Raw genomic sequence first — 14,649 nt, 5'->3', positions numbered from 1 at the left:
CTGCAGCAACTACATTTCTCGATCACAACGTTAATGTCCTTTCGGGCCACACGTGCAACTTTTGCGATATAAAAATCGCACCTCCCCGGCGGGGAATCGAACCCCGGTCTCCCGCGTGACAGGCGGGGATACTAACCACTATACTACCGAGGAATGCGCAATACTTACCTACAATGCACGCTCACTTATGATTCTCAAGTAGGTGATACATCTCAAATCTAGCGTCCCGATGCTTTTAGAGTCAGCTGCTACGAAATAAAAGCATGCCCCAGGTGAGGCTCGAACTCACAACCCCGGCATTGCTCACGGCTACTGCCTTATAAGTACCGTGCGCTAACCAATTGCGCCACTGGGGCTACAGCAGGGTGCTTTCAGTTAGCGGTATTCGCTTTGCTGCCAACCTGTTGTGGCTACAGACCCATCATACGACCGTCACCTGCGGCCATACTGCGACTTTAGCACCTGTCTACGGATGCTTCATACGATTCTTGTTTCATATGCTACACTTACAAGCATATCAGCCGCTTGTCATCACCGAAAAATTGCAGAAAACGCGCGCCTTGCCGTCTGCTACCTGTCCAACGGCGAGGGCAGATGTGTGGCAAGCTCTAAGCTATGCAGGCGCACCATGGCCGAGCAGCTAGAGGAGAGATGCCTTCCTTGGCAGCTCCCTGCAGAGTGCGGAAGACCGGAGTGGCCGCGCCGCCGTTGTCAGTGGACGACACGCAGTTGGCGAGCCACCGAGAACACGTTGCTCCGCGATGTGTACCCGCCTCTTACTACGAAACGCGACCAGTGGCCCTGTGGCGCAACGGATAACGCGTCTGACTACGGATCAGAAGATTCCAGGTTCGAATCCTGGCAGGGTCGGCATTTTGTTAGTTGCGGGCGCGTAGCTAGGCAGTGCATTCGAATGTTTCCGCCTGCGTGCAGTGCAATGTCAATCCTGAGCATCTCGCAGTTGCATCTCGAGACGATCGTGGTAAATATCGCTTCGTGCAAGCGTCAGCGTAGCGTCAGTCGAGCAAAGTCGAGACAAGTCAAGCTGAGAGATGTCACACAGTTAATTAATCGGTACGCGACGCAGACAACGCATTTCCAAGTGTCCCATGTCACGCACCGAAGAGGGAGGACGCCTGCACGCAGCAGAGTGGCGCAGTGGAAGCGTGCTGGGCCCATAACCCAGAGGTCCGTGGATCGAAACCACGCTCTGCTAAAATTATTCTTTTTCTTGGGTGCTTCGAGCTCGTTCACTAAGCCTCGGGTGCGATGATTCAGCGTCAACAGCAAACCCTGTAAGTTCTGAAACGACGACGACGTGGTGTGAAGAATACGAGAAACACTTCCTAAGACGCAGACTTTCTTACGATTCTGCAGCAACTACATTTCTCGATCACAACGTTAATGTCCTTTCGGGCCACACGTGCAACTTTTGCGATATAAAAATCGCACCTCCCCGGCGGGGAATCGAACCCCGGTCTCCCGCGTGGATACTAACCACTATACTACCGAGGAATGCGCAATACTTACCTACAATGCACGCTCACTTATGATTCTCAATTAGGTGATACATCTCAAATCTAGCGTCCCGATGCTTTTAGAGTCAGCTGCTACGAAATAAAAGCATGCCCCAGGTGAGGCTCGAACTCACAACCCCGGCATTGCTCACGGCTACTGCCTTATAAGTACCGTGCGCTAACCAATTGCGCCACTGGGGCTACAGCAGGGTGCTTTCAGTTAGCGGTATTCGCTTTGCTGCCAACCTGTTGTGGCTACAGACCCATCATACGACCGTCACCTGCGGCCATACTGCGACTTTAGCACCTGTCTACGGATGCTTCATACGATTCTTGTTTCATATGCTACACTTACAAGCATATCAGCCGCTTGTCATCACCGAAAAATTGCAGAAAACGCGCGCCTTGCCGTCTGCTACCTGTCCAACGGCGAGGGCAGATGTGTGGCAAGCTCTAAGCTATGCAGGCGCACCATGGCCGAGCAGCTAGAGGAGAGATGCCTTCCTTGGCAGCTCCCTGCAGAGTGCGGAAGACCGGAGTGGCCGCGCCGCCGTTGTCAGTGGACGACACGCAGTTGGCGAGCCACCGAGAACACGTTGCTCCGCGATGTGTACCCGCCTCTTACTACGAACCGCGAACAGTGGCCCTGTGGCGCAACGGATAACGCGTCTGACTACGGATCAGAAGATTCCAGGTTCGAATCCTGGCAGGGTCGGCATTTTGTTAGTTGCGGGCGCGTAGCTAGGCAGTGCATTCGAATGTTTCCGCCTGCGTGCAGTGCAATGTCAATCCTGAGCATCTCGCAGCTGCATCTCGAGACGATCGTGGTAAATATCGCTTCGTGCAAGCGTCAGCGTAGCGTCAGTCGAGCAAAGTCGAGACAAGTCAAGCTGAGAGATGTCACACAGTTAATTAATCGGTACGCGACGCAGACAACGCATTTCCAAGTGTCCCATGTCACGCACCGAAGAGGGAGGACGCCTGCACGCAGCAGAGTGGCGCAGTGGAAGCGTGCTGGGCCCATAACCCAGAGGTCCGTGGATCGAAACCACGCTCTGCTAAAATTATTCTTTTTCTTGGGTGCTTCGAGCTCGTTCACTAAGCCTCGGGTGCGATGATTCAGCGTCAAGAGCAAACCCTGTAAGTTCTGAAACGACGACGACGTGGTGTGAAGAATACGAGAAACACTTCCTAAGACGCAGACTTTCTTACGATTCTGCAGCAACTACATTTCTCGATCACAACGTTAATGTCCTTTCGGGCCACACGTGCAACTTTTGCGATATAAAAATCGCACCTCCCCGGCGGGGAATCGAACCCCGGTCTCCCGCGTGACAGGCGGGGATACTAACCACTATACTACCGAGGAATGCGCAATACTTACCTACAATGCACGCTCACTTATGATTCTCAAGTAGGTGATACATCTCAAATCTAGCGTCCCGATGCTTTTAGAGTCAGCTGCTACGAAATAAAAGCATGCCCCAGGTGAGGCTCGAACTCACAACCCCGGCATTGCTCACGGCTACTGCCTTATAAGTACCGTGCGCTAACCAATTGCGCCACTGGGGCTACAGCAGGGTGCTTTCAGTTAGCGGTATTCGCTTTGCTGCCAACCTGTTGTGGCTACAGACCCATCATACGACCGTCACCTGCGGCCATACTGCGACTTTAGCACCTGTCTACGGATGCTTCATACGATTCTTGTTTCATATGCTACACTTACAAGCATATCAGCCGCTTGTCATCACCGAAAAATTGCAGAAAACGCGCGCCTTGCCGTCTGCTACCTGTCCAACGGCGAGGGCAGATGTGTGGCAAGCTCTAAGCTATGCAGGCGCACCATGGCCGAGCAGCTAGAGGAGAGATGCCTTCCTTGGCAGCTCCCTGCAGAGTGCGGAAGACCGGAGTGGCCGCGCCGCCGTTGTCAGTGGACGACACGCAGTTGGCGAGCCACCGAGAACACGTTGCTCCGCGATGTGTACCCGCCTCTTACTACGAACCGCGAACAGTGGCCCTGTGGCGCAACGGATAACGCGTCTGACTACGGATCAGAAGATTCCAGGTTCGAATCCTGGCAGGGTCGGCATTTTGTTAGTTGCGGGCGCGTAGCTAGGCAGTGCATTCGAATGTTTCCGCCTGCGTGCAGTGCAATGTCAATCCTGAGCATCTCGCAGCTGCATCTCGAGACGATCGTGGTAAATATCGCTTCGTGCAAGCGTCAGCGTAGCGTCAGTCGAGCAAAGTCGAGACAAGTCAAGCTGAGAGATGTCACACAGTTAATTAATCGGTACGCGACGCAGACAACGCATTTCCAAGTGTCCCATGTCACGCACCGAAGAGGGAGGACGCCTGCACGCAGCAGAGTGGCGCAGTGGAAGCGTGCTGGGCCCATAACCCAGAGGTCCGTGGATCGAAACCACGCTCTGCTAAAATTATTCTTTTTCTTGGGTGCTTCGAGCTCGTTCACTAAGCCTCGGGTGCGATGATTCAGCGTCAACAGCAAACCCTGTAAGTTCTGAAACGACGACGACGTGGTGTGAAGAATACGAGAAACACTTCCTAAGACGCAGACTTTCTTACGATTCTGCAGCAACTACATTTCTCGATCACAACGTTAATGTCCTTTCGGGCCACACGTGCAACTTTTGCGATATAAAAATCGCACCTCCCCGGCGGGGAATCGAACCCCGGTCTCCCGCGTGACAGGCGGGGATACTAACCACTATACTACCGAGGAACACGCAGTCCTTGTGTACAGTGCACGCACATTTATGGTTCTCATGTACGCGATACATCTCAAACCTAGCGTCCCGATGCTTCCATAGTCAGCTGCTACGAAATAAAAGTATGCCCCAGGTGAGGCTCGAACTCACAACCCCGGCATTGCTCACGGCTACTGCCTTATAAGTACCGTGCGCTAACCAATTGCGCCACTGGGGCTACAGCACAGTGCTTACAGTTAGCGGTATTCACTTTGATGCCAACCTGTTGTGGCTACAGACCCGTCATACGACCGTCACCTGCGGCCATACTGCGACGTTAGCACCTGTCTACGAATGCTTCATACGATTCTTGTTTTATATGCTACACTTACAAGCATGTCAACCGCTTGTCATCACCGAAAAAATGCAAAAAAACGGGCGCCTTGCATTCCGCTACCTGTCCATCAGCGACGGCAGATCTGTGGCAAGCTCTAAGCTGTGCAGGCGCTCCGTGGCCGAGCAGCAGGAGGAGAGACGCCTTCCTTGGTGGCAGCTCCCTGCAGAGTGCCGAAGACCAGAGTGGCCGCGCCGCCGTTGTCAGTGGATGACATGCAATTGTCGAGCCACGGAGAACACGTTGCTTTGCGATGTGCACCCGCCTCGTAGCAGAAAACGCGAACAGTGGCCCTGTGGCGCAACGGATAACGCGTCTGACTACGGATCAGAAGATTCCAGGTTCGAATCCTGGCAGGGTCGGCATTTCGTTAGTTGCGGGCGCGTAGCTAGGCAGTGCATTCGAATGTCTCCACCTTCGTGGAGTGCAATGTTAATCCTGAGCATCTCGCAGCTGCATCTCGAGACGATCGCGGTAAATATCGCTTCGTGCAAGCGTCAGCGTAGCGTCAGTCGAGCAAAGTCGAGACAAGTCAAGCTGGCAGATGCTACGCAGTTAATTAAACGGTAGGCGACGCAGACAACGCTTTTCCAAGTGTCCCATGTCACGCACCGAAGAGCGCGCATCTGTCCGCACAGCAGAGTGGCGCAGTGGAAGCGTGCTGGGCCCATAACCCAGAGGTCCGTGGATCGAAACCACGCTCTGCTAAAATTATTCTTTTTCTTGGGTGCTTCGAGCTCGATCATTAATCCTGGGGTGCGCTGATTCAGCGTCGACGGCAAACCCTGTGAGTTGTGAAACGACGACGTCGTGTGCAGAATACGAGAAACACTTCCTAAGACGCAGACTTTCTTACGATTTTTTAGCAATTACATTCCTTGATCACAACGGTAATGCTTTTTCGGGCCACACGCGCAACCTTCGCGATATAAAAATCGCATCTCCCCGGCGGGGAATCGAACCCCGGTCTCCCGCGTGACAGGCGGGGATACTAACCACTATACTACCGAGGAACACGCAGTCCTTGTGTACAGTGCACGCACATTTATGGTTCTCATGTACGCGATACATCTCAAACCTAGCGTCCCGATGCTTCCATAGTCAGCTGCTACGAAATAAAAGTATGCCCCAGGTGAGGCTCGAACTCACAACCCCGGCATTGCTCACGGCTACTGCCTTATAAGTACCGTGCGCTAACCAATTGCGCCACTGGGGCTACAGCACAGTGCTTACAGTTAGCGGTATTCACTTTGATGCCAACCTGTTGTGGCTACAGACCCGTCATACGACCGTCACCTGCGGCCATACTGCGACGTTAGCACCTGTCTACGAATGCTTCATACGATTCTTGTTTTATATGCTACACTTACAAGCATGTCAACCGCTTGTCATCACCGAAAAAATGCAAAAAAACGGGCGCCTTGCATTCCGCTACCTGTCCATCAGCGACGGCAGATCTGTGGCAAGCTCTAAGCTGTGCAGGCGCTCCGTGGCCGAGCAGCAGGAGGAGAGATGCCTTCCTTGGTGGCAGCTCCCTGCAGAGTGCCGAAGACCAGAGTGGCCGCGCCGCCGTTGTCAGTGGATGACATGCAATTGTCGAGCCACGGAGAACACGTTGCTTTGCGATGTGCACCCGCCTCGTAGCAGAAAACGCGAACAGTGGCCCTGTGGCGCAACGGATAACGCGTCTGACTACGGATCAGAAGATTCCAGGTTCGAATCCTGGCAGGGTCGGCATTTCGTTAGTTGCGGGCGCGTAGCTAGGCAGTGCATTCGAATGTCTCCACCTTCGTGGAGTGCAATGTTAATCCTGAGCATCTCGCAGCTGCATCTCGAGACGATCGCGGTAAATATCGCTTCGTGCAAGCGTCAGTCGAGCAAAGTCGAGACAAGTCAAGCTGGCAGATGCTACGCAGTTAATTAAACGGTAGGCGACGCAGACAACGCTTTTCCAAGTGTCCCATGTCACGCACCGAAGAGCGCGCATCTGTCCGCACAGCAGAGTGGCGCAGTGGAAGCGTGCTGGGCCCATAACCCAGAGGTCCGTGGATCGAAACCACGCTCTGCTAAAATTATTCTTTTTCTTGGGTGCTTCGAGCTCGATCATTAATCCTGGGGTGCGCTGATTCAGCGTCGACGGCAAACCCTGTGAGTTGTGAAACGACGACGTCGTGTGCAGAATACGAGAAACACTTCCTAAGACGCAGACTTTCTTACGATTTTTTAGCAATTACATTCCTTGATCACAACGGTAATGCTTTTTCGGGCCACACGCGCAACCTTCGCGATATAAAAATCGCATCTCCCCGGCGGGGAATCGAACCCCGGTCTCCCGCGTGACAGGCGGGGATACTAACCACTATACTACCGAGGAACACGCAGTCCTTGTCTACAGTGCACGCACATTTATGGTTCTCATGTACGCGATACATCTCAAACCTAGCGTCCCGATGCTTCCATAGTCAGCTGCTACGAAATAAAAGTATGCCCCAGGTGAGGCTCGAACTCACAACCCCGGCATTGCTCACGGCTACTGCCTTATAAGTACCGTGCGCTAACCAATTGCGCCACTGGGGCTACAGCACAGTGCTTACAGTTAGCGGTATTCACTTTGATGCCAACCTGTTGTGGCTACAGACCCGTCATACGACCGTCACCTGCGGCCATACTGCGACGTTAGCACCTGTCTACGAATGCTTCATACGATTCTTGTTTTATATGCTACACTTACAAGCATGTCAACCGCTTGTCATCACCGAAAAAATGCAAAAAAACGGGCGCCTTGCATTCCGCTACCTGTCCATCAGCGACGGCAGATCTGTGGCAAGCTCTAAGCTGTGCAGGCGCTCCGTGGCCGAGCAGCAGGAGGAGAGATGCCTTCCTTGGTGGCAGCTCCCTGCAGAGTGCCGAAGACCAGAGTGGCCGCGCCGCCGTTGTCAGTGGATGACATGCAATTGTCGAGCCACGGAGAACACGTTGCTTTGCGATGTGCACCCGCCTCGTAGCAGAAAACGCGAACAGTGGCCCTGTGGCGCAACGGATAACGCGTCTGACTACGGATCAGAAGATTCCAGGTTCGAATCCTGGCAGGGTCGGCATTTCGTTAGTTGCGGGCGCGTAGCTAGGCAGTGCATTCGAATGTCTCCACCTTCGTGGAGTGCAATGTTAATCCTGAGCATCTCGCAGCTGCATCTCGAGACGATCGCGGTAAATATCGCTTCGTGCAAGCGTCAGCGTAGCGTCAGTCGAGCAAAGTCGAGACAAGTCAAGCTGGCAGATGCTACGCAGTTAATTAAACGGTAGGCGACGCAGACAACGCTTTTCCAAGTGTCCCATGTCACGCACCGAAGAGCGCGCATCTGTCCGCACAGCAGAGTGGCGCAGTGGAAGCGTGCTGGGCCCATAACCCAGATGTCCGTGGATCGAAACCACGCTCTGCTAAAATTATTCTTTTTCTTGGGTGCTTCGAGCTCGATCATTAATCCTGGGGTGCGCTGATTCAGCGTCGACGGCAAACCCTGTGAGTTGTGAAACGACGACGTCGTGTGCAGAATACGAGAAACACTTCCTAAGACGCAGACTTTCTTACGATTTTTTAGCAATTACATTCCTTGATCACAACGGTAATGCTTTTTCGGGCCACACGCGCAACCTTCGCGATATAAAAATCGCATCTCCCCGGCGGGGAATCGAACCCCGGTCTCCCGCGTGACAGGGGGGGATACTAACCACTATACTACCGAGGAACACGCAGTCCTTGTCTACAGTGCACGCACATTTATGGTTCTCATGTACGCGATACATCTCAAACCTAGCGTCCCGATGCTTCCATAGTCAGCTGCTACGAAATAAAAGTATGCCCCAGGTGAGGCTCGAACTCACAACCCCGGCATTGCTCACGGCTACTGCCTTATAAGTACCGTGCGCTAACCAATTGCGCCACTGGGGCTACAGCACAGTGCTTACAGTTAGCGGTATTCACTTTGATGCCAACCTGTTGTGGCTACAGACCCGTCATACGACCGTCACCTGCGGCCATACTGCGACGTTAGCACCTGTCTACGAATGCTTCATACGATTCTTGTTTTATATGCTACACTTACAAGCATGTCAACCGCTTGTCATCACCGAAAAAATGCAAAAAAACGGGCGCCTTGCATTCCGCTACCTGTCCATCAGCGACGGCAGATCTGTGGCAAGCTCTAAGCTGTGCAGGCGCTCCGTGGCCGAGCAGCAGGAGGAGAGATGCCTTCCTTGGTGGCAGCTCCCTGCAGAGTGCCGAAGACCAGAGTGGCCGCGCCGCCGTTGTCAGTGGATGACATGCAATTGTCGAGCCACGGAGAACACGTTGCTTTGCGATGTGCACCCGCCTCGTAGCAGAAAACGCGAACAGTGGCCCTGTGGCGCAACGGATAACGCGTCTGACTACGGATCAGAAGATTCCAGGTTCGAATCCTGGCAGGGTCGGCATTTCGTTAGTTGCGGGCGCGTAGCTAGGCAGTGCATTCGAATGTCTCCACCTTCGTGGAGTGCAATGTTAATCCTGAGCATCTCGCAGCTGCATCTCGAGACGATCGCGGTAAATATCGCTTCGTGCAAGCGTCAGCGTAGCGTCAGTCGAGCAAAGTCGAGACAAGTCAAGCTGGCAGATGCTACGCAGTTAATTAAACGGTAGGCGACGCAGACAACGCTTTTCCAAGTGTCCCATGTCACGCACCGAAGAGCGCGCATCTGTCCGCACAGCAGAGTGGCGCAGTGGAAGCGTGCTGGGCCCATAACCCAGAGGTCCGTGGATCGAAACCACGCTCTGCTAAAATTATTCTTTTTCTTGGGTGCTTCGAGCTCGATCATTAATCCTGGGGTGCGCTGATTCAGCGTCGACGGCAAACCCTGTGAGTTGTGAAACGACGACGTCGTGTGCAGAATACGAGAAACACTTCCTAAGACGCAGACTTTCTTACGATTTTTTAGCAATTACATTCCTTGATCACAACGGTAATGCTTTTTCGGGCCACACGCGCAACCTTCGCGATATAAAAATCGCATCTCCCCGGCGGGGAATCGAACCCCGGTCTCCCGCGTGACAGGCGGGGATACTAACCACTATACTACCGAGGAACACGCAGTCCTTGTGTACAGTGCACGCACATTTATGGTTCTCATGTACGCGATACATCTCAAACCTAGCGTCCCGATGCTTCCATAGTCAGCTGCTACGAAATAAAAGTATGCCCCAGGTGAGGCTCGAACTCACAACCCCGGCATTGCTCACGGCTACTGCCTTATAAGTACCGTGCGCTAACCAATTGCGCCACTGGGGCTACAGCACAGTGCTTACAGTTAGCGGTATTCACTTTGATGCCAACCTGTTGTGGCTACAGACCCGTCATACGACCGTCACCTGCGGCCATACTGCGACGTTAGCACCTGTCTACGAATGCTTCATACGATTCTTGTTTTATATGCTACACTTACAAGCATGTCAACCGCTTGTCATCACCGAAAAAATGCAAAAAAACGGGCGCCTTGCATTCCGCTACCTGTCCATCAGCGACGGCAGATCTGTGGCAAGCTCTAAGCTGTGCAGGCGCTCCGTGGCCGAGCAGCAGGAGGAGAGATGCCTTCCTTGGTGGCAGCTCCCTGCAGAGTGCCGAAGACCAGAGTGGCCGCGCCGCCGTTGTCAGTGGATGACATGCAATTGTCGAGCCACGGAGAACACGTTGCTTTGCGATGTGCACCCGCCTCGTAGCAGAAAACGCGAACAGTGGCCCTGTGGCGCAACGGATAACGCGTCTGACTACGGATCAGAAGATTCCAGGTTCGAATCCTGGCAGGGTCGGCATTTCGTTAGTTGCGGGCGCGTAGCTAGGCAGTGCATTCGAATGTCTCCACCTTCGTGGAGTGCAATGTTAATCCTGAGCATCTCGCAGCTGCATCTCGAGACGATCGCGGTAAATATCGCTTCGTGCAAGCGTCAGTCGAGCAAAGTCGAGACAAGTCAAGCTGGCAGATGCTACGCAGTTAATTAAACGGTAGGCGACGCAGACAACGCTTTTCCAAGTGTCCCATGTCACGCACCGAAGAGCGCGCATCTGTCCGCACAGCAGAGTGGCGCAGTGGAAGCGTGCTGGGCCCATAACCCAGAGGTCCGTGGATCGAAACCACGCTCTGCTAAAATTATTCTTTTTCTTGGGTGCTTCGAGCTCGATCATTAATCCTGGGGTGCGCTGATTCAGCGTCGACGGCAAACCCTGTGAGTTGTGAAACGACGACGTCGTGTGCAGAATACGAGAAACACTTCCTAAGACGCAGACTTTCTTACGATTTTTTAGCAATTACATTCCTTGATCACAACGGTAATGCTTTTTCGGGCCACACGCGCAACCTTCGCGATATAAAAATCGCATCTCCCCGGCGGGGAATCGAACCCCGGTCTCCCGCGTGACAGGCGGGGATACTAACCACTATACTACCGAGGAACACGCAGTCCTTGTCTACAGTGCACGCACATTTATGGTTCTCATGTACGCGATACATCTCAAACCTAGCGTCCCGATGCTTCCATAGTCAGCTGCTACGAAATAAAAGTATGCCCCAGGTGAGGCTCGAACTCACAACCCCGGCATTGCTCACGGCTACTGCCTTATAAGTACCGTGCGCTAACCAATTGCGCCACTGGGGCTACAGCACAGTGCTTACAGTTAGCGGTATTCACTTTGATGCCAACCTGTTGTGGCTACAGACCCGTCATACGACCGTCACCTGCGGCCATACTGCGACGTTAGCACCTGTCTACGAATGCTTCATACGATTCTTGTTTTATATGCTACACTTACAAGCATGTCAACCGCTTGTCATCACCGAAAAAATGCAAAAAAACGGGCGCCTTGCATTCCGCTACCTGTCCATCAGCGACGGCAGATCTGTGGCAAGCTCTAAGCTGTGCAGGCGCTCCGTGGCCGAGCAGCAGGAGGAGAGATGCCTTCCTTGGTGGCAGCTCCCTGCAGAGTGCCGAAGACCAGAGTGGCCGCGCCGCCGTTGTCAGTGGATGACATGCAATTGTCGAGCCACGGAGAACACGTTGCTTTGCGATGTGCACCCGCCTCGTAGCAGAAAACGCGAACAGTGGCCCTGTGGCGCAACGGATAACGCGTCTGACTACGGATCAGAAGATTCCAGGTTCGAATCCTGGCAGGGTCGGCATTTCGTTAGTTGCGGGCGCGTAGCTAGGCAGTGCATTCGAATGTCTCCACCTTCGTGGAGTGCAATGTTAATCCTGAGCATCTCGCAGCTGCATCTCGAGACGATCGCGGTAAATATCGCTTCGTGCAAGCGTCAGCGTAGCGTCAGTCGAGCAAAGTCGAGACAAGTCAAGCTGGCAGATGCTACGCAGTTAATTAAACGGTAGGCGACGCAGACAACGCTTTTCCAAGTGTCCCATGTCACGCACCGAAGAGCGCGCATCTGTCCGCACAGCAGAGTGGCGCAGTGGAAGCGTGCTGGGCCCATAACCCAGATGTCCGTGGATCGAAACCACGCTCTGCTAAAATTATTCTTTTTCTTGGGTGCTTCGAGCTCGATCATTAATCCTGGGGTGCGCTGATTCAGCGTCGACGGCAAACCCTGTGAGTTGTGAAACGACGACGTCGTGTGCAGAATACGAGAAACACTTCCTAAGACGCAGACTTTCTTACGATTTTTTAGCAATTACATTCCTTGATCACAACGGTAATGCTTTTTCGGGCCACACGCGCAACCTTCGCGATATAAAAATCGCATCTCCCCGGCGGGGAATCGAACCCCGGTCTCCCGCGTGACAGGGGGGGATACTAACCACTATACTACCGAGGAACACGCAGTCCTTGTCTACAGTGCACGCACATTTATGGTTCTCATGTACGCGATACATCTCAAACCTAGCGTCCCGATGCTTCCATAGTCAGCTGCTACGAAATAAAAGTATGCCCCAGGTGAGGCTCGAACTCACAACCCCGGCATTGCTCACGGCTACTGCCTTATAAGTACCGTGCGCTAACCAATTGCGCCACTGGGGCTACAGCACAGTGCTTACAGTTAGCGGTATTCACTTTGATGCCAACCTGTTGTGGCTACAGACCCGTCATACGACCGTCACCTGCGGCCATACTGCGACGTTAGCACCTGTCTACGAATGCTTCATACGATTCTTGTTTTATATGCTACACTTACAAGCATGTCAACCGCTTGTCATCACCGAAAAAATGCAAAAAAACGGGCGCCTTGCATTCCGCTACCTGTCCATCAGCGACGGCAGATCTGTGGCAAGCTCTAAGCTGTGCAGGCGCTCCGTGGCCGAGCAGCAGGAGGAGAGATGCCTTCCTTGGTGGCAGCTCCCTGCAGAGTGCCGAAGACCAGAGTGGCCGCGCCGCCGTTGTCAGTGGATGACATGCAATTGTCGAGCCACGGAGAACACGTTGCTTTGCGATGTGCACCCGCCTCGTAGCAGAAAACGCGAACAGTGGCCCTGTGGCGCAACGGATAACGCGTCTGACTACGGATCAGAAGATTCCAGGTTCGAATCCTGGCAGGGTCGGCATTTCGTTAGTTGCGGGCGCGTAGCTAGGCAGTGCATTCGAATGTCTCCACCTTCGTGGAGTGCAATGTTAATCCTGAGCATCTCGCAGCTGCATCTCGAGACGATCGCGGTAAATATCGCTTCGTGCAAGCGTCAGCGTAGCGTCAGTCGAGCAAAGTCGAGACAAGTCAAGCTGGCAGATGCTACGCAGTTAATTAAACGGTAGGCGACGCAGACAACGCTTTTCCAAGTGTCCCATGTCACGCACCGAAGAGCGCGCATCTGTCCGCACAGCAGAGTGGCGCAGTGGAAGCGTGCTGGGCCCATAACCCAGAGGTCCGTGGATCGAAACCACGCTCTGCTAAAATTATTCTTTTTCTTGGGTGCTTCGAGCTCGATCATTAATCCTGGGGTGCGCTGATTCAGCGTCGACGGCAAACCCTGTGAGTTGTGAAACGACGACGTCGTGTGCAGAATACGAGAAACACTTCCTAAGACGCAGACTTTCTTACGATTTTTTAGCAATTACATTCCTTGATCACAACGGTAATGCTTTTTCGGGCCACACGCGCAACCTTCGCGATATAAAAATCGCATCTCCCCGGCGGGGAATCGAACCCCGGTCTCCCGCGTGACAGGCGGGGATACTAACCACTATACTACCGAGGAACACGCAGTCCTTGTCTACAGTGCACGCACATTTATGGTTCTCATGTACGCGATACATCTCAAACCTAGCGTCCCGATGCTTCCATAGTCAGCTGCTACGAAATAAAAGTATGCCCCAGGTGAGGCTCGAACTCACAACCCCGGCATTGCTCACGGCTACTGCCTTATAAGTACCGTGCGCTAACCAATTGCGCCACTGGGGCTACAGCACAGTGCTTACAGTTAGCGGTATTCACTTTGATGCCAACCTGTTGTGGCTACAGACCCGTCATACGACCGTCACCTGCGGCCATACTGCGACGTTAGCACCTGTCTACGAATGCTTCATACGATTCTTGTTTTATATGCTACACTTACAAGCATGTCAACCGCTTGTCATCACCGAAAAAATGCAAAAAAACGGGCGCCTTGCATTCCGCTACCTGTCCATCAGCGACGGCAGATCTGTGGCAAGCTCTAAGCTGTGCAGGCGCTCCGTGGCCGAGCAGCAGGAGGAGAGATGCCTTCCTTGGTGGCAGCTCCCTGCAGAGTGCCGAAGACCAGAGTGGCCGCGCCGCCGTTGTCAGTGGATGACATGCAATTGTCGAGCCACGGAGAACACGTTGCTTTGCGATGTGCACCCGCCTCGTAGCAGAAAACGCGAACAGTGGCCCTGTGGCGCAACGGATAACGCGTCTGACTACGGATCAGAAGATTCCAGGTTCGAATCCTGGCAGGGTCGGCATTTCGTTAGTTGCGGGCGCGTAGCTAGGCAGTGCATTCGAATGTCTCCACCTTCGTGGAGTGCAATGTTAATCCTGAGCATCTCGC

General features: G+C 53.5%; 32 non-coding genes across 32 annotated transcripts; 11 read left to right on the top strand and 21 right to left on the bottom strand.

The window, feature by feature from the left end:
- Positions 1–81: 81 nt before the first annotated feature.
- Trnad-guc lies at positions 82–153 on the bottom strand. The gene has a single exon. It is a non-coding gene; the product is annotated as a tRNA-Asp (tRNA).
- Positions 154–264: 111 nt separating this feature from the next.
- Trnai-uau lies at positions 265–356 on the bottom strand. The gene is given in 2 exon segments: positions 265–300; positions 319–356. It is a non-coding gene; the product is annotated as a tRNA-Ile (tRNA).
- Positions 357–797: 441 nt separating this feature from the next.
- Positions 798–870, top strand: Trnar-acg. The gene has a single exon. It is a non-coding gene; the product is annotated as a tRNA-Arg (tRNA).
- A 756-nt stretch (positions 871–1,626) lies between these two features.
- On the bottom strand, positions 1,627–1,718 carry Trnai-uau. The gene is given in 2 exon segments: positions 1,627–1,662; positions 1,681–1,718. It is a non-coding gene; the product is annotated as a tRNA-Ile (tRNA).
- Positions 1,719–2,159: 441 nt separating this feature from the next.
- Trnar-acg lies at positions 2,160–2,232 on the top strand. The gene has a single exon. It is a non-coding gene; the product is annotated as a tRNA-Arg (tRNA).
- Positions 2,233–2,814: 582 nt separating this feature from the next.
- On the bottom strand, positions 2,815–2,886 carry Trnad-guc. The gene has a single exon. It is a non-coding gene; the product is annotated as a tRNA-Asp (tRNA).
- Positions 2,887–2,997: 111 nt separating this feature from the next.
- On the bottom strand, positions 2,998–3,089 carry Trnai-uau. The gene is given in 2 exon segments: positions 2,998–3,033; positions 3,052–3,089. It is a non-coding gene; the product is annotated as a tRNA-Ile (tRNA).
- A 441-nt stretch (positions 3,090–3,530) lies between these two features.
- Trnar-acg lies at positions 3,531–3,603 on the top strand. The gene has a single exon. It is a non-coding gene; the product is annotated as a tRNA-Arg (tRNA).
- A 582-nt stretch (positions 3,604–4,185) lies between these two features.
- Trnad-guc lies at positions 4,186–4,257 on the bottom strand. The gene has a single exon. It is a non-coding gene; the product is annotated as a tRNA-Asp (tRNA).
- A 111-nt stretch (positions 4,258–4,368) lies between these two features.
- On the bottom strand, positions 4,369–4,460 carry Trnai-uau. Its single transcript is given in 2 exon segments — positions 4,369–4,404; positions 4,423–4,460. It is a non-coding gene; the product is annotated as a tRNA-Ile (tRNA).
- Positions 4,461–4,905: 445 nt separating this feature from the next.
- On the top strand, positions 4,906–4,978 carry Trnar-acg. Its single transcript has one exon. It is a non-coding gene; the product is annotated as a tRNA-Arg (tRNA).
- A 579-nt stretch (positions 4,979–5,557) lies between these two features.
- Trnad-guc lies at positions 5,558–5,629 on the bottom strand. Its single transcript has one exon. It is a non-coding gene; the product is annotated as a tRNA-Asp (tRNA).
- A 111-nt stretch (positions 5,630–5,740) lies between these two features.
- On the bottom strand, positions 5,741–5,832 carry Trnai-uau. Its single transcript is given in 2 exon segments — positions 5,741–5,776; positions 5,795–5,832. It is a non-coding gene; the product is annotated as a tRNA-Ile (tRNA).
- A 445-nt stretch (positions 5,833–6,277) lies between these two features.
- Positions 6,278–6,350, top strand: Trnar-acg. Its single transcript has one exon. It is a non-coding gene; the product is annotated as a tRNA-Arg (tRNA).
- A 568-nt stretch (positions 6,351–6,918) lies between these two features.
- On the bottom strand, positions 6,919–6,990 carry Trnad-guc. The gene has a single exon. It is a non-coding gene; the product is annotated as a tRNA-Asp (tRNA).
- A 111-nt stretch (positions 6,991–7,101) lies between these two features.
- On the bottom strand, positions 7,102–7,193 carry Trnai-uau. The gene is given in 2 exon segments: positions 7,102–7,137; positions 7,156–7,193. It is a non-coding gene; the product is annotated as a tRNA-Ile (tRNA).
- Positions 7,194–7,638: 445 nt separating this feature from the next.
- Positions 7,639–7,711, top strand: Trnar-acg. The gene has a single exon. It is a non-coding gene; the product is annotated as a tRNA-Arg (tRNA).
- Positions 7,712–8,290: 579 nt separating this feature from the next.
- Trnad-guc lies at positions 8,291–8,362 on the bottom strand. Its single transcript has one exon. It is a non-coding gene; the product is annotated as a tRNA-Asp (tRNA).
- A 111-nt stretch (positions 8,363–8,473) lies between these two features.
- Trnai-uau lies at positions 8,474–8,565 on the bottom strand. The gene is given in 2 exon segments: positions 8,474–8,509; positions 8,528–8,565. It is a non-coding gene; the product is annotated as a tRNA-Ile (tRNA).
- Positions 8,566–9,010: 445 nt separating this feature from the next.
- Positions 9,011–9,083, top strand: Trnar-acg. Its single transcript has one exon. It is a non-coding gene; the product is annotated as a tRNA-Arg (tRNA).
- A 579-nt stretch (positions 9,084–9,662) lies between these two features.
- On the bottom strand, positions 9,663–9,734 carry Trnad-guc. Its single transcript has one exon. It is a non-coding gene; the product is annotated as a tRNA-Asp (tRNA).
- Positions 9,735–9,845: 111 nt separating this feature from the next.
- Positions 9,846–9,937, bottom strand: Trnai-uau. Its single transcript is given in 2 exon segments — positions 9,846–9,881; positions 9,900–9,937. It is a non-coding gene; the product is annotated as a tRNA-Ile (tRNA).
- A 445-nt stretch (positions 9,938–10,382) lies between these two features.
- Trnar-acg lies at positions 10,383–10,455 on the top strand. The gene has a single exon. It is a non-coding gene; the product is annotated as a tRNA-Arg (tRNA).
- Positions 10,456–11,023: 568 nt separating this feature from the next.
- Positions 11,024–11,095, bottom strand: Trnad-guc. Its single transcript has one exon. It is a non-coding gene; the product is annotated as a tRNA-Asp (tRNA).
- Positions 11,096–11,206: 111 nt separating this feature from the next.
- Trnai-uau lies at positions 11,207–11,298 on the bottom strand. Its single transcript is given in 2 exon segments — positions 11,207–11,242; positions 11,261–11,298. It is a non-coding gene; the product is annotated as a tRNA-Ile (tRNA).
- A 445-nt stretch (positions 11,299–11,743) lies between these two features.
- On the top strand, positions 11,744–11,816 carry Trnar-acg. Its single transcript has one exon. It is a non-coding gene; the product is annotated as a tRNA-Arg (tRNA).
- Positions 11,817–12,395: 579 nt separating this feature from the next.
- Trnad-guc lies at positions 12,396–12,467 on the bottom strand. The gene has a single exon. It is a non-coding gene; the product is annotated as a tRNA-Asp (tRNA).
- Positions 12,468–12,578: 111 nt separating this feature from the next.
- Trnai-uau lies at positions 12,579–12,670 on the bottom strand. The gene is given in 2 exon segments: positions 12,579–12,614; positions 12,633–12,670. It is a non-coding gene; the product is annotated as a tRNA-Ile (tRNA).
- A 445-nt stretch (positions 12,671–13,115) lies between these two features.
- On the top strand, positions 13,116–13,188 carry Trnar-acg. The gene has a single exon. It is a non-coding gene; the product is annotated as a tRNA-Arg (tRNA).
- A 579-nt stretch (positions 13,189–13,767) lies between these two features.
- Positions 13,768–13,839, bottom strand: Trnad-guc. Its single transcript has one exon. It is a non-coding gene; the product is annotated as a tRNA-Asp (tRNA).
- A 111-nt stretch (positions 13,840–13,950) lies between these two features.
- On the bottom strand, positions 13,951–14,042 carry Trnai-uau. The gene is given in 2 exon segments: positions 13,951–13,986; positions 14,005–14,042. It is a non-coding gene; the product is annotated as a tRNA-Ile (tRNA).
- A 445-nt stretch (positions 14,043–14,487) lies between these two features.
- On the top strand, positions 14,488–14,560 carry Trnar-acg. Its single transcript has one exon. It is a non-coding gene; the product is annotated as a tRNA-Arg (tRNA).
- Positions 14,561–14,649: the final 89 nt, after the last annotated feature.

Source organism: Schistocerca piceifrons, chromosome 8 (assembly GCF_021461385.2).
Source record: "Schistocerca piceifrons isolate TAMUIC-IGC-003096 chromosome 8, iqSchPice1.1, whole genome shotgun sequence".
Taxonomy (NCBI): Eukaryota; Metazoa; Arthropoda; class Insecta; order Orthoptera; family Acrididae; genus Schistocerca; species Schistocerca piceifrons.
The sequence above is the reverse complement of the archived record's forward strand: the minus strand, read 5'-3'. Positions and strand labels throughout refer to the sequence as shown.